Source organism: Ammospiza caudacuta, chromosome 7 (genome assembly GCF_027887145.1).
Source record: "Ammospiza caudacuta isolate bAmmCau1 chromosome 7, bAmmCau1.pri, whole genome shotgun sequence".
Classification (NCBI taxonomy): domain Eukaryota; kingdom Metazoa; phylum Chordata; class Aves; order Passeriformes; family Passerellidae; genus Ammospiza; species Ammospiza caudacuta.
This window is the reverse complement of record NC_080599.1, coordinates 3,471,089-3,492,835: the sequence shown is the minus strand read 5'-3', so window position 1 is coordinate 3,492,835 and position 21,747 is coordinate 3,471,089. Positions and strand designations below refer to the sequence as shown.

The window sequence follows — 21,747 nt, the reverse complement described above, 5'->3', positions numbered from 1 at the left end:
ACTGAGAGCTATTGTAGCTGCGTCTCGAACTCCCGTGATGCTCCGCGGCCCCGTTAAACCGTATTAGACCCGCGCCTAAAACTCCCATCAACCCTCGCGCCCCAGAGATCCCAGTCAGAGCCCCCCAAGGGCCCGCCCGGACCTCGAAGGGCCCCAAATTCCCCTCCCTGACCTCCAAGGGCCACCCTGGGCCCCCAAGTGCTGCCCCAGACCCCAAACTGTCCCTCAGAATCCCTGAGTGCCCCTCCAAGTGCCCACCCGGCTCCTGCAAGTGTCCCCCAGACCCTCAAGTTCTCTCTGAATTCCCTCCCAGACCCTGAACTGCCCCAAATGATCCCCAGAAATGTCTCCATGGACCCCAAAGTGGCCTTTTTTACCCTGTCTGTTAAAATGATAAAAAAGATGACAAAAGGATTTAAAATGGGACTAATAAGCATAAAGGAGAAATCAAGAGCCGCACTGGACAGTGAATTAATGAAGGGAATCGTGTTTCTTAGAATTAATGACCAATACACTTTTTGCTTGCTAAAATGGTATGGGTTTTTTAATATAAACATTTAAATTTGGTAATACAAATATAGAATAATAATACTCTAAATAAGAAAAATAATTATAATTTTATTAATGCAGTTAATTTTCTTTTAAGGGGAGATGAATAATTATTTTTATGCTTTGCGATGTCAGTCTGTAAGAGACGGTCCAAAGATCCCTCATCTGCCTTACAGCCGCTGTCAAGGACGGAGATTAAAGCCCTCCCCAAGGACTGAGACTGAGACCCTTCAAATTCTAACCCAGGGGTGCTGGCCTGACTGGAGCTGGATGTCTGCCATGGGAAGCAGGAGGTTTCCCATAGGAACCAGTCCAGAAACAACGGGCCCCGCTCACTGCTGGCACCGCTTTGTGCTGCTCAGAACTGGACTGTCTGTACCTGTTCCCAATGGATTTATTCTCCACTGTTCCCTCCATGTGCCGTCCTGCTCCCCTCCCGGCAGTAGATTATAAAAGAGCCCTGAGTTAACCAAAGGCTTTGAGACTCTCCCCGATGTGACCAGACGGATCTATTGGCCGGAGCACGAGGATTTCATCTCTCTGTTGGCAGCTATTCCCCCCCTCCTTTTCTCTGTCTCTATCCTTTATCCCCATTCTAATCCTTGTGCTGCATCTGCTGTGGGCACTCAATAAAAGGTGCATTTGTTTTGGTTAATACTGAAAGTCCCTTGCTATATGTCTTTGCACCCTGAGATCAGTGAAACAAACCATCGTGACCCCCCTTGCACCAGGGGATGGTGACGCGGCCTGATGGGGTTGCTGCCCACAGCGTGTGAACGTGATCTTCTTGGTGGCGACTGCACTGGTTCATCTGTTCTTGCTTTCTGGTCTCCCTATCGCAGAATTACCTTTGCCATCTGCTTTTCTTATATTGTGGTTCTCTGTAGTTCCTTCAATAGTCAGCCCTTCTTAAGTTCACTCTTGGAATAGGGGATTATCACCTCCCCATCATAGCGAGTGCATTTGAATGCACTTGAATGCATTTTGCCTGCATTCAAAATATGGTCCCTGTTTTTGACTTACTGTGGAATCTCTGTTTGTATTTTCTACCTCTGTAGAGGCTGGGACTGAAGGTACTTGAAATGATATTTGGCATTCAGATTCAGGTGGTTTTTGTTTCTTATCAGTGACACAGCCTTACCACCATAAGTTCTGCAGCCTTTTATCTAAGGCACAAAATGGCTCCCTACCTCTTGTAACAAGGCCTGAATGGTACCAAGGAGACCATGGTGATACTGGGGATCCAAGGAGAGCGTGGTGACACCATGGACACTCATGGAACCATGGGCATTGTGACACAGCAGGGCTTCATGGAACCAAGGAGTCAATTGTGAACCTGAAGACCTTCAGGGAACCAAGAGTCTCTTGTGACACAGGGGGTACTCATGAAACCATGGAGACCATTTAGAAACTTTAAGGCCAGATGGAACCAAAGGGTCATTCATGCACTTCTGAGCCTTGGAACCAAAGGGACCACAGTGACACAGTGGGGCTCTGCGGAACCAAAGGGCCGTGGTGACATTGTGGAGTGTCATTGAACCAACTGCCCATTGGGACAGTACAGGGCCTGATGGAAGCAAGGGGCCATTGTCACACTCTGGGGCCTCTTGGGATCCACGGCACTTGGGATACCATGGAAATTATGGCAGCTGTGGCACCATGAAACCAAGGAGACCATTGTGACCCTACAGGACCCATGGAACTAAGGATTCATGGAACAGTGCAGGACACATGGAACCGAGGGGCCATTGTGAAGCTGTAGAACCAAAAGAGCCCATTGTGACACTGTGGGCCCCCAGGGATCCAAAGGTCCATTTTGACATTGCAGGGCCTCATGGAATCCTGGAGACCACTGTGAAACTTTGGGGCCTTGTTGAATTAAGTGGCCCTGCAGGGCCTGATGGAACCAATGAGACCCCATAGAACCAAGGGTCCATTGTGACCCTGTGGTACCAAGGTGTCGTGGGTTGACCCAGGCCAAATGCCAGGCATCCATGTGGGCTGCTCACTCATTCCCCTCTGCAGCTGGACAAAGAGAATTTAATAAAGGGTTCATGGGTTGAGATAAGGACTGGGCGAGATCACTCATCAAATACTGTCCTGGGAAATACAGGCTTACCTTAGAGATGTGAAATTCATTTATTACTAAGTCATAGTAGGAAAAGGGGAAATAAAATAAGCCCCTCACCTCCCTCCTTCCAGCTCTGCCTCCTACCCCAGCAGTGCAGGGAGACAGGGAATGGGGGTTATGGTCAGTTCATCACCCATGGCTTCTGCCCCTGCTCAGGGAGAGGAGTGGTTCCCCTGCTGCACCGTGGGTCCCTCCCAAGGAAGACAGTTCTGCAGGAGCTTCTCCCATGTGAGTCCATTTCAGGGGCAGCAGCCCTCTGCAAACTGCTGCAGTGTGAGTCCATGCCAGGGACAACAGTCCTTCCCAAACTGCTGCAGCATGGGTCACTCTTCCAGGGGGTGCATTCCTCCAGGGACAGGCTGCTCCAGCCTGGGAGCAGGGCCCCTCTCTCCATGGCTCTGCTGCAGGGTGCCTGGGTCTGCAGTGCCTGGAGCACCTCCTGCCCCTCCTTCTGCACCGACCTTGATGTCTGCAGATTGTTCTTCTCACATGTTCTCCCTCTGCTCTCCTCTGACTGGAGTTAAAACTGCGCCACAATCTCTATTTTGATTTCCTTTTCAATCTGTTATCACAGAGGCATTGCCACCATTTGTAACTGGCCCAGCCTTTGCCAGCAGCAGGTCCATCTTTGAAGCCACCAGGAACTGGCTGTGCCAGACACGGTGGAAGCTTCCAGCAGCTTCTCACAGGAGCCATCCTGTGAAATAGAAAGCTGTGTTTTGTGTCAGGTACATACAGGTAACGTGTGTATTTGTGATTGTAATATGTGTGGAAACCGACCATGGGGCAGTTATAAAGACGAATTCTAATAATTACTGAGGAAAGTAAAGCATGGAAGAAGGTCTTTGAACCTATCCTTTGTTCGTAATTAACCTCTAAAAGTCTTAAGTTGATTTAGGAGCATTTGAATTAAAGCTTTAAGGATGTTGCTTTCTGACAGGAACTTTCTGCTTGTAGCTAAGCCTTAAAGAATTTTGCAATAATAACCTTTTGAAGTATAATTTTAGAATATTGCTTGTAGTAAGGATCTTTGAAACTATACCTTTAGAATAAATAAAAGGAAACACGCTTATCTCACACCTTAACAAAACAGTGAAAAGCAGCCTGAGAAAGGAATATGAACATCAACTCAAGGATTTATAGTTTCGACCAAGCAAAGCTGGACATCACTGTTAGGAGGTTTATAGTCCTTGCAATCAAAAGGTGGACACACATCTGGAGAGCTGGACCTCACCAGATGGGAGACTTCTTCCTTTTTTCGGAAACCAAACCACCACCATCTGGGGATACTCCTTTCTGGGATAGATCCTGAGAAAAACTAAATCAAGTAGTGTATAGAATTATAATGTAAAAATTGGGAATAGAAACTGCTGTTGAGTAAAAATTTGGAATAGAAACTGCTGAGAAAGCTGATGAGTACCCCTATAAATACCCGTAAGCCTCAACTATCGGTTTGCAGTTGGAGGGAAAACCTCCCTCACTGTACCCAGTGCTGTATTGCTCATACTTTACCATTTTAATTAATAAATATATTGCTGCTTGAATATTGGCCCAGTCAAGCTTCTCATTTATAACACAGTGCTCAGTGGATGCTTGAGGGGTCTCTGTACCTCATTCCCTGGGAATGCTTGGGAAGGGCTGGAGGGGTTGTCCCTGTCCCTGTCTCCCCAGGCCATTCCCCAGGGGGTCTCCATCATTCTCACCCCAGGGAATGCCTGGAGGGTCTCCCTCCCTCTCAGGGGATGCTGTGCCATGGGGTGCTCGGGGCAGTCTCTGTCCCTCTCAGCCCAGGGGATGCTCGGGGGTCTCTGTCCCCTCCCTCTGGGGGATGCTCCTGGGGTCTCCATCCCTCTGGCCTCAGGCAATGCCTGTGCAGGGCTGGGGAACAGGGGCTCTGTGTCCCTCTCACCGCTGAGGGTGCTCGGGGCTGGGGGGGCTCTCTGACCTTCTCACACCTCAGTGAAGGTGCAAATGAGACCATGGGAACGCAACCTGTGGATCTGCTCGAACTCGGATTGTACTGAACAAGAAATGGAAAGGAGTGAGGGAGAGAAAGAAATCAGAAATGTTCTCAGAGAGAAAGAAATATAAAAAGCTCCAGCCCGGACTCCGCAGCTCTCGGGGACACCCGCCGGGCGTAGCGCCTTTCACAATTCCAGCCAATCAGAAGAGACGCTAACCAATTTCCAGCCAACCAGAGCTTTTCTCGCCGATGACTCACCGGTTGCCAGGCGGGCCCGCAGAGCCCAGCGGCCCCGGAGCGGAATTTGGGGCTCGGGCCGGGGGACGGATCCGCCCCGGGGGGTCCCCGAGCCCCTGCCCAGCCCTGGGGCCGATCGGGGGCTCCCCCACCCAGCAGCCGGGGCTGCGGGGCCGCGGGGCAGAGCGGTGGGAAAGGGGGGTCCGGGCTGGCAGCGGAGGAAATGCGGGAGGAAGTGGAGGGAGAGGAGGAGCGGGAGCGGGAGAATCGCGGCGCTCGCAGCGCCCGCACGCCGAGCCGGCAGCACCCCCTGCCCCGGGAGCATCGCCCCCAGCCCCGAGCCGAAGGGGAGGGCGGAGGCCGAGCTCGCCCCGGCTCCAGCCAGGGGTCTCCGGGAGGGTTTTTTTGGAGAGTGTTCGGAGCCGGCAGATCCCTGACTCGAGCCCCGGGTATCTCCGGGCTCCCTAAGAGGAGCTTTTTCGGGGGGAGAGGAGCCGCGATCGCCCCTCGGGAGGGTCCCGGGGGGTCCACGTGGGGATGGCCCGGTGCCGACGGGGCGGGACACTGGTTTTGGGGATCCCCGTGAGAGCCGGGGCTGTGGAACGGGGGACCCCCGGGGCGGGGAGAGGGGAAGGGGCGATACCGGAGCTGGGGGAGCCCCGGCAGCCCGGAGATGAGGCGGGGACGGGACCCCCTGACCCTGACAGGGGCGTGTCCTGGGGTGACTTCGTGATGCTCGTACCCCATGGGTCTGTTTAGCCCAGAAATGAGTTCTGCACCTTTAAGGCTGGTTCTGAGAGCGAAGGGGAGGAGGAAGAAGCTGCAGTTTGTTTTCAGAAACTGCACTCACTCCTCCACATTCCGTCACCTGGGCTGTTGTGATGCCTTAAGGAGCTGGAACAGAGGCCAGACAGAGCTAAGAGGAACAAAGTGGATTTTTACTGAAATGCCTTTAAAGGCCACAATCTGGCAGTACCGGAGGCAAAGCTGTGGCTCTGCCTGGATGGCTCCAAGATGGGAGTGAAAGAGGGATTGGTCACGAGATCTCACATTTTTGTAAGTTTTAGTCCATTTGCACATAACTGCCCAATTAATAGCTTCCAATTATGAAGTTTCATCTCCCTTGCTTCTTTGCCCGCCCTCCTCTCTTCATGTTGTTTGTGCTTTGGGCCTGGAGTTTGAAGAGATTGTCCTTGAATCTCCAGGATTGTTTTGTCTTCACCACCCTGAGAAAAGATCCCAGTAACACTTAATACAAAGGTAAAAGCTGCACATCAAAACAAAGAACAGAAAAACTTAAAACCTAAGGTATCATTTATCTGCAGACAGACAGACAGCAGGACAGAGCTCTCCTTTGCTTTTATTTAGTTTTAGCTCGCTGAGGCAGAGAAGTTCCCTGGACTGTGGTTGTTCTTTGGAGCTGTTTAAACCTGCTCTGGACTGAACACCCAGAATACCAGTGGCACCTCACACCTGTGGCCCAGCAGGCTGAGCCTGGGCTGTGGCAGTTCCAGTGCTGGAGGGACTGATAAGAGACTGATAAGAGACTGATAAGAGACTGAGTGAGCTGAGCTACTGCCCACAGAGGGACTTTCTGAGTTTGTCATCTATTTTGGAGTCTGCAAGAGGTTTTATTTTTAATATTGTTCATTTTTTGTGCTGGTGAATGCTTTGCCTGTAAAATAAACAGTTTTTTCCCCTTTTCTCCATGGAAGTGTTTTCTCGATCCAGTTGGGGAAGGGGCCGCTTCAATCTGCTTTCTAGAGGAAAATCTTTTGGAGATTTTCTCCCAAATTTGCCCTAAACCAGGACAGGGTGGTGGGAAGACGAGAGAGCCCCAAGTGGCTGGACTGGGGTGAGGCTGAAGAGGGGACCCCAAAACCCCCCAGTATCCCTAAGCAGGACCCTGGAGAGGGAGGATCCCCAGTGCCCATGGGATCCCCAGCAGCCCTGAGATGGGGACCACCAGAACCCCAGAGACTGGAAATGGGAAAATCCTGGTGGCTTTTTTTGATTCACTCTTGATTTTTGAAGGTTTTTATGGACACCAGATGACTTCTAGTGATGGAGTTGGGTGGGAGGAATTCCCAACCCAAGGCATTTACACCTTGATTTTTCCCCAAACCAGGATTTCCCGTTCCCAAACCTTGGTAATATGGAGGAGGAGAAGTCTGCAAGGAAGAGGAAGATGCCCTGGGACACCCAGGCAGGTGAGGAGGAAGTCAGTGCCCCTTTCCCCCTCTCTCCTGCTCCATCTCCCAGCCCAGCACAGCCCCTGGCTGCAGGACAACCCTGCTGCCAACACCGTCCTGCCAGGGATGCACTGGGGGGATCTCCTTCCCCTTCGCTCTGGCACGGAGGCAAATCCCATCCTCTCCTTGTCCTTCCTACGCCAGGGAAGGAGCTGATGATGGAGACCAGGGATGACAAATCCGCACAAAACCTTGTGGAAGAGGCTGTTTTGAATGACTCCAGGGCACAGGAATCCAATGGGGAAGAAAACCCTCAGAGATCCCACAGGAGGAGGGGCTGCAAACCCAGCCCAGTGTGCTCTGAGGAGGAAAGACCCACCCTGAGCCAGGAAAGCAGCCAGAGATCCAGTCAGAACTCAGAGCTGGTGGCCCATGAGCAGCTTCATGACAGCGAGAGGCCCTGTGAGTGCTTGGAGTGTGGGAAGAGCTTCAGGAAGGGATTCAACCTGATTTGCCACCAGAGGATCCACACTGAGGAATGACCCTACGAGTGCTTGGAATGTGGGATGAGCTTCACCCACAGGTCCGACCTGGTTGTCCACCTGAGGTTCCACACTGGGGAGAGGCCCTACGAGTGTCCCAAGTGTCAGAAGAGGTTTCACACCAGCACCCACCTCCTTGTACATGAGCGGATTCACACCGAGGAGAGGCCCTTCCACTGCCTTGAATGTGGGATGGGCTTCAAGCACAACTCCACCCTTGTCACCCACCGGCGCATCCACACCGGGGAGAGGCGCCGTGAGTGTCCCCAGTGTGGGAAGAGCTTCTCAGACCACTCGATCTTTACCCGACACCAACGGAGGCACTGGTAAGGGCAGCCCTGTGAGTGCCCCAAGTGCAGGAAGAGCTTCATCCCCCATTGGAGGACCCATGTTGGTCAGAACCCTGGTGACCCACATTCCCGGTGATCTGCATTAGGAAGACGGCTGGGTATTCTTTTGTTATGACCCTAATTTTCTTTGGATTCATCTTCATCCCTTTAAAACAGAGAAAATTGGGGTAAAAATTAATAAATTCATCAAAGGCATGAATCCTCACTTTTTACTTGTGTTTCAGGGCAATCTGGGATTCCGGGAAATAATTGGGAGAATTTGGGGGTTTTGGGGGTATTTGGTTTAGTTTTCTCCCTCTCTTGGCACTCAAAGAGACAAGAGGGTTCGATGTGTCAGCTCAATAGCACTGAAACTACTCATTCCCACCCCAAAATTCCTCGATTCCACAGCCCCTTGATGTGGAATGGGGTTGGAAGGAGATTGGGCGAAGTGTGATGCAAATCAGGAGGGGTGAGATGGGTACTGGGTGGTGCAGGATGGGTGGGATGGGGTTTGGGAGGTGGGAAATTGGGGAAGTACGGCTTGGGAGGGGGGGTCATGATGTCCAGAAGGGGTGGCATGGGTTGGGGTTGGGACTGGAGAGGTGGGCTGGGGTCAGGAATGAGACAGCCAAAGTTTGGGGATGATGAAGGGAGGAAGAGCCCTTTACTGAGTGAGCTTTTGAATAATCCACATTTCTGAAGAGATTTTGAGGTATCTCACATTTCTGAGGTGGTTTTGGGGCACTCCCCAGCTCTTGGGGGTTTCCTGAGAGCAGCTCCATGGAGCCCCATTGCCAGAGGGTGTTGCCTTGGGCACGAGCTCAGAGTTGTAGCCAGAATCCGTTGCCTCAGTGCTGGAGAGCAGAGAAATGATGAACAGCCCCAGACATCTCCAGTGTGTGTTTGGGGGCAGGGAGAATTCTGCATAGGTGGGGTGGTCACTGCCCCACCCCAGCCACTGCAGCCTCTGGTGCAGCCCCAAAGTGGCTGCCAAGCCCCTGGCACCCCAAAACCCCCACCTGAGAGAGGAACCAGAGCAGGTCAGGCTGGGACACGGGTGTGACACTGACATGTCCCATGGCCCCGGAGCTCACAGCAACTGAGATCCAAGACTGACTGTGGATCTCTCTCTCCTTCTCTCTCTTCTCCTGACTTCCTTTTATCAAAATCTGGTTAACTTGCAATTGGACAGGTTAGAGTTTGCGAAGTCAGTGCTTTATGAAGTGATTTACTGAAGTTACATGTTGCTTCAGATTTCCCAAGTACCTCATTCTCTGAAGTTTGTTCTCCACCCTCCTGAGCAGTTTGTTGTTTTCTCCCCCTGGCCATCCGTCCTGCAGGCTGTGCCCTGTGCGTGCTGCTCCTCTGCCCTGGCCGGCTGCACTCGCCCATCTCGCTGTGCCCCAGCATTTCTCACCCAGCGTTTCTGTGCCCTCCCTGGGCTCCCTGCACCCAGCGCTGCCGGCTCCTGGCACACAGAGCCTGGGCAGGAGCCCACCCTGCCAAGGGGCTCTGGAGCAGGGCGGGGGCTGCGATGGCTTCTGAGCTCAGCAGCTGCTCCTGGCATGGTTCCATGGGGACCGAGCACAGCAACGCTGCTGAGCATTGTCCCTGCTGAGGGTCACACACTGCGGGGGCACATTTCCTGGCTGCAGGATTCGGGCCCGACCCAAGCACTGCACTGATGGCTCCAACAAAAACAGGGGAAGGCAAACTGTGTGCAGCTCATGGTATTTTAGAGTGTCTAAAACTCACTAAGTCATTGATCTTAAAGGTGAGATGCATTTGGAATTCATGGCATGGAGAAGAAGTGCAAGATGGAAAAGGGGAGCATAGAAATAAATAGAGGAAAACATTTCAGATTATTTGTTTCTATTTTCATTTCACTTCTGGAAAGCTGGTTCAGTTTTCCAGGAATCTTCTCTGTAATCCTGTCTGCTCTTTTCAAAAACCTTTCCTGGAGAACAAGGTCGAGCTCCTGTCACAAGGTGTGCCACCACCTGCAGCTTCTCATGGCTTTCCACACTGTGTGCAGCAGGACTCTTGCAGCAAAGCAGGACAAATGTTTGGAGAACTTGACAACTTGTCCTTTCTTTTCCTGGTGGACTGGGGAGCTGTGCCATTGGTGAGGTTTTCATTGTGGCTGTTCCAACCTTGAAAAACAGGAGGTGGTACCAGGACTTGTTGGGGAATGCAACCCTGACTGAATTCAGAAAAAGAATCTCCAGAAGCTGCAGCCAGAAGTGGAAAGTTGTGTGATAATCATTCACACATCTCCATAGACACCTGGAAAGTGATCTAGAACATGAAAATTGGTTGTCAGAGGCAGTTTGTTTCTGTTTTCAGTTTAGATGATTGTACATCTCTTGTGCTGGTATAAATCAAGAGCACAATTAGTTCACGATAAGCAACAGAACAAGCTGCATCTCCCAGAGTAGAAGACTGAAAGAATCTGAAAAGGAGAAATGCAGTGAATGACTTGGTGAACTTTGTCTGTAAGAAGGGTAATTTTTTCTAAGAGTTTCTAATCCATTTCCTCTGCTTTTCTCCTTCTTAATATGGCCATTTCCATGCCAGATTCCTCATGAAATGAGAAGCCTGAGCTTGCAGACGTGCATGAAAGATGTCCTGTTCCTCTGCAGGGGCAGTCAGGCTGAAACAGGAAACAGTTTTGAAATAATTGTGTGATAGATGAGTAATGCAATGGCTGAGTCTCACAATTAAAAGGCAGATATTATGGATATCTTAAGACAAGTTTTATAGACTTATAGTTGTTTTACCCCCCTTATATTGTTATCACAGGGTTACCTGGTAGTTGGGGTATTTGGGAGGGTTGGCTTGTTACTATGGCAACACCTGACTGCCAATCAAGGTGTAAGGAAGTGACCTCCACCACTGGACAGTGAAGAAAGAGTTGATTAACAAGATTTTGAGAGGGGCTAAAGGGTTAAAAGGCGAAACATCGATTGTGTGGATGAGCATATGTTGGGAAAAATCCTTTGCTCCCTGTGCCATAATATTTTCTGTGTTCAGTCTTTTGTTGTTCTTTTTGATAAAGTTTTAATAATCCTTTTAAATTTTTGGAAGTGAGCATAATTTCTTACAAATGGGGACTCGTCTGCAAAATAAACCTGGTGTCCTTAGGAGTTTTCAAAAGGGGCGCCCCCTTCCACCTATTGGACGGAGTCTACTGGACTCTCCCAGTTCCACCAATGGTTGCAGGTTGGAAGCCCAAAGACACCAGGAGGCTGGATAAAGAAAAGAGTGGAAGAGGGGTGAGCACATCCACATAACTATTTTTGGCCAGATTGTGACTCCATAATTCCAGTATATGAAAGTGATCTTCACATTAGTAATATACTGGATCCATCCTGGTCTCTTGAAGCGTCAGGATATTGGACATTAGAAAGGAAAAAGGAACAGTGGGATGCATGGAGGGGGAGGAAAGCGGGGATCCCATAGACAAGGACCCCATGGCTGGTGGGACATGTAGGATTGAAGGGTTTGTGGGGAGCTGGGAGCAGGGTTCACCCATCAGGGAAACCGTGTTTGTGCCGGGACGGGGACCCACAGTGGGATTCCCATCCACCAAACACCAAGGGAGCTGGTGAGCTCCACATGGCGCAGTGGCTTGTGTGGTGCTCAGAGTGGGGGCAGTCTCTGGGGCACAGCCAGCGCTGTAATTTCCAGGGCCAGCCGAAGCCGGGCTGGAAGCGGGGTGACCACCAAGGGGTTTGCTGCAGGGAGTCACTCAGGAGCCAGTGCAGCAGTTTGTGTGCTGCCGAGCCAAGGGGTCGGGGCAGTCCGGCCACCAAGCTAAGTCATGTCAGGGCAGAGCTGCCAAACCAAGGGGGTCAGGCTGGGCCGGCTGCTGAGCTGAGCCAGACAGGGGCAGGCAGAGCTGCTGAGGCTGAGCCAAGTCAGGCCAGAGGCAGGACCGCAGCCATTGAGCCAAACTGGGATGGGCGGAGCCTGCAAGTTGAATTGGAGTGAGCGGAGCTACCGAAGGCAAACCAAGTTAGGTTTGAAGCGGGATGGAAGCCACTGCATCAAATCAATAATCGATAATTATACATGGTGGAGTTGCTGAAGCCGAGCTATGTTGGGCCAGGGGTGGGACTGCAGCTGCTGAGGGGAATTGGGCCAGGGGCAGGTCATAGCCGAGCTGAGCCAGGTGGGACAGGGAGCAGAATGCGACCATGGGACCAGAGCATTGAACCGCGGAGGAGAGGAAGGGCAGGGACCAATCTGGTAATACGGAAGCCCTGGATTGTAAGAATTTTTTCTTTTTTAACTGGTAAAAAGAGAAGTACAGGTTTTTGGGTTTTTTCTCTCTTCCCTTTTCTTCTCTTTCCTCCTTCCCTTGTTTGTTTTATTCCCACTTCCCCTTTCCTTTTCCCTTCTGAGAGAGGCAGGCTCTGTCTGGAGGGCCTGTGGTTGGAAAGGTAGGGTTCTGTCAGAGGAGGGCCTGTGATTGGCCAGTCAGGATGGGACTGTGGGCAAATATGGAATCCCTAAGGGGAGAAGTTATAAATTGAAGAGCTAACAATAGTTATACCCCCAGATGGCCCACTGGGAAGGAAACTAGCCTGGTGGAAATATGACCCAAATACCAGAGAAAAATATGAGCTCAAAATGATTCACTAGTGCATGGTAGAATGGACCAGAAGGGAAATTAGGAGCAATCATGTATACTGGCTGAGATATGGGTCAGATGAAGGATGGATGTGTCAGGCATTAAACATCCATGTAAGAGCTAAGAAACCATTCAATCAGGAAGAGAGTGACTATGCTGCCTGCTGTGGGAGGGAGAGTTCACCCTCAAAGGTGAGCATGTTTAAGGTATCAGAAAATAAAGAATGGGACCCATTAGAACACTTAACCCCTCCACCTCCAATAGCCTCAGATGCACCTCCCCTACCCCCTGATGGGCCTAGCCAGAACACCAGGAGCAGGGTAGAACAAAGACAGGAAAGCAGATCAGGGGATGGGAACCAAGCAGCGGGATTATATCCCCTGAGGGAAATACCCCTGTGTGGGGTACAGGGAGGAATTAGATTTGTAACCATGCCTCTCAGTTCTTCTGATGTGAGAATGTTCAAGAAATAATTGAAAGGATTACTAGAGGACCTCACTGGATCAGTGGAACAGTTAGACCAGTCTCTAGGGCCCAATATTCATACATGGGAAGAGATGCAATCAATCATGACCATGCTATTCACACCAGGAGAAAGACAGATTATCTGAGTGGCAGAGATATGGATATGGGAAAGGGAGTGTGTGCAAGGACCTCCTGGAGATCTGAAAATGCCCACAGTGCACCTCACCAGCGACCACAACAGCACTGGGGGGAGGCAAGACATGGAGGAATATAGAACATTGATTATAAGAGGTATCAAAGAGGCATCTCCATGTAATTAAAATGCTCGTAAAGCTTTTGATGAGCAGCAAAGGAAGGAAGAAACCCCAACAGAGTGGCTAGAAAGACTGAGAAGGAATATGAGGCAATATTCAGGGGTTGACCCTGATACAGTGGCCGCACAGGTCTAACTAAAGATAAATTTTGTCACTCAAGCCTTGCCAGATATATGGAGAAAGTTAGAAAAGTTAGATGGTTGGCAAGAAAGCAGGTTAGAGGATCTGTTAAGGGAAGCACATAAAGTCTATGTAAAGAGGGACTAAGAGAAGATCAAGACAAAAACCAAGGTAGTGGTAACTGCCATTAGGGAAGGAAACCAGCATTTAAAGAACAACCCAGGTAAGGGAGGAAGATTCCAAGTGCAGGAAGATAGATGGAGGGGAGATTCACCTCCTTGGGACCGGGCATAAAAAGGAGAGTTTGGGAAACAGGGGAAACTACGACCAGTTGGCCTTTACTGTAAAGAGAATGGGCATATCAGAAAGAATTGCCCCCAGAGGGAAAAGGAGCAGAGGATGTATGAGACTGAGCAAAAAGGAGAAATGGAAGACTAGGGGTGTCAGGGGCTCTACCTCCTGGGTACCATCAGGAGCCCTTGATAACTTTAAAAATAGATCCCCAGGAGGAAGAATTTGAATTCTTAGTAGACACAGGGGCTGAAAGAACTTGTGTTTGTAGAATCCCAAAGGGGTGCAAAAAGGGTCAAGATACTGTGCAAGTAGTAGGTGCTAAAGGAGGGTTCAAAGCCTCAGTTATAATGCAAATAAAGTTTGAAGGAACAAAAAAAATAGGAATTGGGGATGTTCTATTTGTTCCAGAAGCAGGATGCGATCTATTAAGGTGAGATTTACAAGTGCAGCTAAGCATTTTAATACTCCCAGAGGAAGGAAAAATGGTAGTTAAACTTCTCCAATAAGGGAAGGGATGAGGGCAAAATTCATGAGATGGTGTGGGCAAAACCATAGAATTGAGGCAAATTGAACGTGAAACCTACAGTAATAAAATTAATTGATGACAGCTATCCAGTCTGTGTATGACAATACCCACTCTCCCTGGAAGGGAGATGAAGACTGCAGCCACTGATCCAGGATCTACTTGAGGATGAGACCTTAGAACCATGTATGTCCCCCCATAATACACCCATATTACCAGTAAAGAAGTCAGATGGGACTTACAGACTTGTTCAAGATTTGAGAGAAGTGAACAACAAAAGAGTGAATCGATACCCAGTAGTGCCTAACCCCTATACACTACTGAGTAATATCCCCCCAGCACACCAGTGGTTTAGTGTCATAGACCTAAAAGATGCTTTTTGGGCAGGTCTACTGGCAAAGAAAAGCAGGGATATATTTGCTTTTGAATGGGAGGACGCTGATTCTGGGAGTAAGAAACAGTTTTGGTGGACTAGGTTACCCCAAGGGTTTTCCAAATCTCCAAACCTCTTCGGTCAAGCCCTAGGAGAAGTAACACAATTCTTCTCCATCAAACCTGAGATAAAGCTCATCCAATATGTAAATTATTTCCTTTTCACAGGACAGGAAGAAAAAGAAGTTTGGGAATCCACCATAGTGTTGTTAAATTTTCTCAAGGACCAAGGACTTTCGGTATCAAAAGGGAAACTCAAATTTGTAGAGAGGGAAGTAAAATTCCCTAGGACATGTGATTTGTCAAGGGAGCTGGTGGCTGAACCCTGAGAGAATTACGGGGTTAGTCTCACTCCCACTGCCAAAAACAAAGAGAGAAGTCAGAAACATTTCTAGGCTTGTTGGGATATTGTAGGCTATGGATTGAAGGATGCACTCAGGCCATCCAGTTCTTGTATGAAAAGTTAGTGGAAGAAGAGATTAGGTGGGGAAAAGATGACGAACAAAAGTTTGAAGCTTTAAAGCAAAACATTGTCAGTTCACCAGCACTGAGTCTTCCTGCCTTCTATCTGTTTGTGGATATGGAAAAAGGGGTAGCACATGGAGTATTAGCCCAGGACTGGGGAGGGTCCAGGAAACCAGTGGCCTATTTATCAAAATTATAGACCCTGTCAGCCAGGGGTGGCCACCCTGCATTCAGGCTGTGGCAGTTACTGCCATACTCGTAGCAGAAAGCAAAAAATTAACCTTTTGGGGGAAAATTGAAGATATATATTGCAAAATCAGTAAGGAGTATCCTGAGCCAAAAGGCTGAGAAATGGCTCACTGATTCCCGAAGGCTAAAGTATGAAGACATCTTAAAAGATAATGGTTTAGAGCTAATTATGAGTAACCAACTCAACCCTGCCCAGTTTTTGCATGGAGAAACATATGAGAAACTAAAACATAATTGCCTAGAGGCTATAAACTATCAAACTAGAGTAAGAGAGAACATAACAGATCAAACACTACAAGGTGGAAAATTATTGTACCTCAATGGATCTTCATGGGTAATAAAGGGGCACAGAGTATTGGGGTACGCTATAGTGCATGAAGGGTTAGAGGCCATAGAAAAGAGAAAGTCACCTTCCAACTGGTCAGCACAAGTGTGTGAGTTGTGTGCCCTAAAACGAAGTCTGGAAACATTATCATGGAAAAGGGGAACAATATATACAGGACTCAAAATACACTTTTGGAATAGTGCATAAGTTTGGAAAAATTTGGGACGAGAGGGGGCTATTAAATTCAAAAGGAAAGGGACTGATTCACGAAAATTTTGTCTTAGAAGAGTTAGAAACCTTACAATTGCCAGAAGTAGCAGTGGTCTATGTTCAAGGGCATCAAAAAGAGGCAACACAGGAGGCGCGAGGGAACAATTTAGCTGATTTTGAAGCTAAAAATGCAACTGAATCAGAGACAGATAAACTAATAATGGTATTAACACCCATAAAAGAAATGCAAAAAGTCCCCATATTCAGTGGGACAGAAGAGGAAGAACTCATTGAAATAGGAGTCAAGAAAGAAAACAAAGGGAAGTGGAGATGAGCAGGTGGGAGACAAATATTGAATAAACCCCTTGCCAGGAAAATGTTAGAAGGCATACGTGGAACAACACATTGGGGTACACAAGTACTAGGTGATCAATTTCTAAGGGATTTGGGCTGCATAGGAATTTTCAGAATAGCTAAGCAAGTAACTGAACAGTGTGTGATATGTCAAAAAGTGAATAAGAAAATTGTGAGCAAAACACCCAGGGGAGGGTGAGAACTAGCCTTAAGGCCCTTCCAAAACATCCAAGCTGACTTTACCGAGCTTCCCCAGGTACAATGGTGTAGGTTTTTGCCAGTGATAGTAGATCACGTGACTCATTGGGCAGAGGTGGTACCCACTGTGAAAGCCAATGCTAGTGTTGTGAGTAAAACACTTCTAGAATCAATCATTCCCAATATGGGAGGGCAAACAGGATTGATTCAGACCAGGAAACTCATTTCACATTGAAGATATTGCAGAAAGTTGTTCAGGCCCTGGGAATAAAATGGGAATTACACACTCCATTGTATCCACAGAGTTCTGGTTGGTAGAGAGAATGAATCAAATTCTTAAAAGAGCTCCAGTTAAGCTAATGATTGAAACTCAGATGTCATGGATAAAATGTCTCCCTTTGGCCTTATTAAGAATTAGAACCCAATCCCAGTCAGATCTGGGGGTGTCACCCTATGAAATGATGTTTGGCTTACTCTTCCTGACCTCACCCCAGAAGGTTGCCACCTATGAGGAAGGGGAAGCCAATGCCAAGAAATAAGTTATGTCCATAGCACAATCCTTAGAAGGGCTAAGACATAAAGGGGCAATTCCTCAAACTACCACCCTGGATTTCAGGATCCATAATATTGATCCTGTGAATTGGGTGATGAATAAGTCATGGGAGATCAGCCTCTAACTCCTCAGTGGGAAGGTCCCTTTCAGGTACTGCTCACCACCGAATCGGCTGTGTGAACTGCAGAGTGGGGATGGACTCATGGCAACAGAGTCAAAGGCCCAGTACAAGAACCCAAAGAGTGGACTATAACACCCAAGCTGGGTGAAACAAGACTGACTCTCAAGCAGAGACTGAAAGACAAGCAGGAAAACACCAAGACAACCAAAAAGTAGAGTCAAACTTCCACCAACCAGCTCGAGAACTGTCTTCCTGTTTTAGTGGGTGAGAATTACCAGCATCTGTTGAGGAGAAGCACACAAGGGACTGTAAAAGGTAATGAGGCAGCATCCTTAAGAAGTAAGACAAGCAATAGAGGGCAAGATCGGGTTGGCCCCTTTGTTCACTACCAAGAAGGCTCCATAGCCCTGCTGTGGGTAGAAACCCTGTTGGCATGGTAAGGTGGGGACAAAGGCCATACCAGACCTCTATCATTGCTCAGTTGCCTTTTAATTCAACAGGGACTGGAGGGCAGGACTGAATTGGCCTCTATGCTCATCCCTAACACACACTGATTATGGGTAGCAGCCACATAGGCATGGTAGGTGGGAGTCAAAGCCATACTGGACCTCTGTGATGCCCTTTTATCCATTCCAAATAAGTGTGTCTAAGGAAAATCTGAGATTTTTTCTGCTGTTGCCACTGTCCTTGCCCACATCAACAGATGCTGGTATGACTCATTCAAGAGACAGAGAAAGTTTTATACTTAATCGTTCGAGCAAAATTACTTATAGAAAAAGAAAAGGGGGGTTTGTTATAGATGAGTAATTCTATGGTTGACTCTCACAGTTAAGGAGTGAATATTAAATATATGTTAAGAGAAGTTTTCTAGATGTATAGTTATCTTTCTCGTCCCCCTTGCATTGTTATCACAGGATAGCCTCAGTAGTCGGGGCATTTGGGAGGGTGGGCTTGTTACTATGGCAGCACCTGACTTCCAATCAAGGTGTAAGACAGTGATCTCCACCACTGGACAGTGAAGAAGGAGTCGATTGACAAGACTTTGGGAGGGGCAAGAGGTATAAAAGACAGAACATCCATTTTGTAGATAAGCATGGTGACAGAATCCTTTGCTCCTGGCACTGTTATTTTCTTTATTAAATCTTCTGTTGTATTTTGAAAAGTTCTTAATAATTTAAATTTTTGAAAATGAAAATGGTTTCTCACATGAGGTTGGGAAATGTGAGGCAAGGTTGTCCACACTAGGTGAGCTCCAAGGTACAACTTCACTGACCTGGCCAGACCTCCTTAGGAGCACCCCTACATCAATATAAATCACTTAATGCTCCAATCAGCCCTTCTGCAAAGAGAACAGTAATAAAATACACTCTTTAAAATAGGATTACATATTACTTAAAAGCTCTTTGAAATATTTCTCCACAACTGTAAAAGAAAATCTTCCTGATGAACTGCATAAGAGCAGAGGGAAATCAAGGCAGAACCATGGCTTGTCAGGACTTGCTTGATCCTAATGAGCCCTGTGGTGCATTTGGAGCTGAGCACTTGAACCTCAGGGCCTGAGAGGAGATTGCACAAACCTTTCCAGGAGTCAAAGTCAGAAGAAAACACCAAAGTGTCTCAAAGCATGAATTTCACTGAGGTCCATCACCAACACAGGCTCCTCATGGACTCCTTGGAGGAGAGAATTGAAGGCCAGAATTGGAATAAACATCTCTCAGAGATTCAGAGTGCAACGGAAAATCCAAAGTACCTTAAAAACCTTGAGTATCTGAAAGCATTAATGAGCCCAACTGAGTGTCAGTACAGAGCTCTCAGGGAACTGATTAAAGCAGATAACTGGGGCCATGATTGCACAAATCTCTCGCAGTCTGTATCCAAAAGGCAACACCAAATACCTTAAAATAGCTGAAGTACCTTGAAGCATTAATGGCCCACTGTGTGTCATTACTGATAAAGACCCTCCAGGGACTAATTAAAGGAGATATTGGAGGCAGGGACTGCACAATCTTTTTCATAGAGTCTGTATCAAAAGGGAAACACCAAGTACCTTAAAATAACTGAAGTACCTTGAAGTATTAATGAGCCCCACTGAGTGTTGTTACTGACAAAGCCTCTCAAGGGACTAATTACAGCAGATAATTGGAGGCCAGGATTGCACAAACCTCTCAGAGAATCCAAGGGAAAAGCCAAACCCAAAGTCCTTTGAAAAGCCTGCAGTCCCTGCAGGGAGCATTCAGGAGACCCCAGGGCCATTCCTGAGCAAGGCTCCCCAGGGACTCCTTCCAGCAGATCCTTGAGGCCACTGGGATGTGGGCTAGGGGAGGATGCTGAGGGCAGGACAAGGGGCTGACAGCACCCAGCCTGGCTGGGCTGTGCCAGGAGGCCCCAGTGCCTCAGGACAAGGTGTCTCCTCACAGCCCTTGGTGGCACAGACCCTGCTGCTGTGCCCCACGGCACCAAGACTTGGCTTCTCTTTGTCCCCACCTGTCATCACTGCCTGCAGTTCTCTGCTCTGCCTGGGGCCTGGGGACACTTTCTCAGTTATGTCCCTCAGTGGGACCCCTTAAAAGTCCAAGAAACTTTGGAGTTGGCGTCTAACTTGGAGTTCTGGAGAAGTTTCTTCAGCTCCCTCTCAGGGACTGATGTTCAGGGCCTGAGCACAAAGCCCCAGAGGCTCATTAACGTCCTTTTGCTGTGTCTGTGCTGCTGAGCTGGGCTGGGCTCCTGGCACAGAGGCAGCTCCTGGTAACCAAGAAGAGATTCAAAAGCACATTTCTCTTGATGAGCAGCTTTACTCCCAGACCAGCAGGGCCGGGGCACTGCCTGCAGCCACTCTGGGGCACAGCACAGAGGCACAAAGAGCTTCAGTCAGTGAGGATTGGGAAGGTGCCGAGAAGTGCCTGGGGCACAATCACTGCCAGCCCTTGGCACCGGAACCCCTGGCTGCAGGACAATGCAACTGCAGCTCCTGGAGTGATCTCCTCAAGCTGGAACATCCCAATGCCTACAGACACTGTGAGTACATTCTCTGATTGTCTCTTGTGCAGAGCAGCCAGGGGTGCCCAGGGCTGTCGTGCAGAGCAGGGTCCTGCAGCCCAGGGCGCTGTGCTGGGGCAGGGACTCTGCTGCCTGCAAAGGACAGCTCTCAGCCAGCCCTGGCAGCTATTCCCAGCACTGGGGGACAAGATCTGGGTGGGAGGAGACAGCTGGTAAGGCTTGGAAGTGTTCTTGTGAGGGGAGGATGCTGCATTGTTCAGGATGGCTCTCAGCATGGCATTTAACTGCAGAACATTTCCAAGTAGATTATACCAGGGAGCACAGCAAGGCAGGGGCTGCAGGAAAGGGGAAGTACTGCTTTTTTAATCTATTGTTATGGGTTACCTGAATGGGAAATTGACTGTAGATATTCATTTCAGTTATGCTTGAGGGAAATAAAAAAAAAATTATTTCTGATCTAAACAAATCAGGCAGTGACAGAAATCAGCACAGCGCCCCTCCCAGGCAGAATCATTGTCGCTTTTACAGCCTCCTCAGTGTTGCTCTGACTTTGCCATCAGAGCCTGCAGAGCCAGAGCTGCCCGTAGGCAATGCCAGAGCTGGGAGGTGTCTGCAGGGCCGAGCTAAACCCCCAGGGCTGGATTGGTCTCTGGCTGCACTGGCAGGGCCCAACCCTGGGCACAGGGAAGCAGCTGCTGGCAGGGACAGCTCCAGGCAGCAGAACCCTGGGCAGGGAGTAGGGGGAAAGTGCCCCCAGGCTGTGGTGGGATATTTAAAGTGATCTCAAACAAATATATTTCATGATTAATTTCTTTACAGATCACCATGTCAAGGCACAGCAAATGTCCAACAGCAGCTACATCAGCCACTTCCTCCTGCTGGCATTGACAGACACGTGGCAGCTGCAGCTCCTGCACTTCTGCCTCTTGCTGGGCATCTCCCTGGCTGCCCTCCTGGGCAACGGCCTCATCATCAGCGCCATACCCTGCAGCCACCACCTGCACACGCCCATGTTCTTCTTCCTGCTCAACCTGGCCCTCAGCGACCTGGGCTCCATCTGCACCACTGTCCCCAAAGCAATGCACAATTCCCTCTGGGACACCAGGAACATCTCCTACACAGGATGTGCTGCACAACTCTTTTTCTTTATGTTCTTCATTGGAGCAGAGTTTTCCCTCCTGACCATCATGTGCTATGACCGCTATGTGTCCATCTGCAAACCCCTGCACTACGGGACGCTCCTGGGCAGCAGAGCTTGTGCCCACATGGCAGGAGCTGCCTGGGCCTGTGGCTTTCTCAGTGCTCTGCTGCACACAGCCAATACATTTTCCCTGACCCTGTGCCATGGCAATACCCTGGACTAGTTCTTCTGTGAAGTTCCCCAGATCCTCAAGCTCTCCTGCTCACTATCTTACCTCAGGGAACTTGGGCTACTTGCTGTTAGTGTCAGTTTATCTTGTGGCTGCTTTGTGTACATTGTTTTCTCTTATGTGCAGATCTTCAGGGCCGTGCTGAGGATCCCCTCTGAGCAGGGACGGCACAAAG

At 49.1% G+C, this 21,747-nt stretch overlaps 1 pseudogene; it reads left to right on the top strand.

Moving 5' to 3' along the window:
- The first annotated feature begins 7,035 nt into the window (after positions 1 to 7,035).
- Positions 7,036 to 21,747, top strand: part of LOC131560181 (zinc finger protein 420-like) — a 202,338-nt pseudogene continuing 187,626 nt past the window's right edge.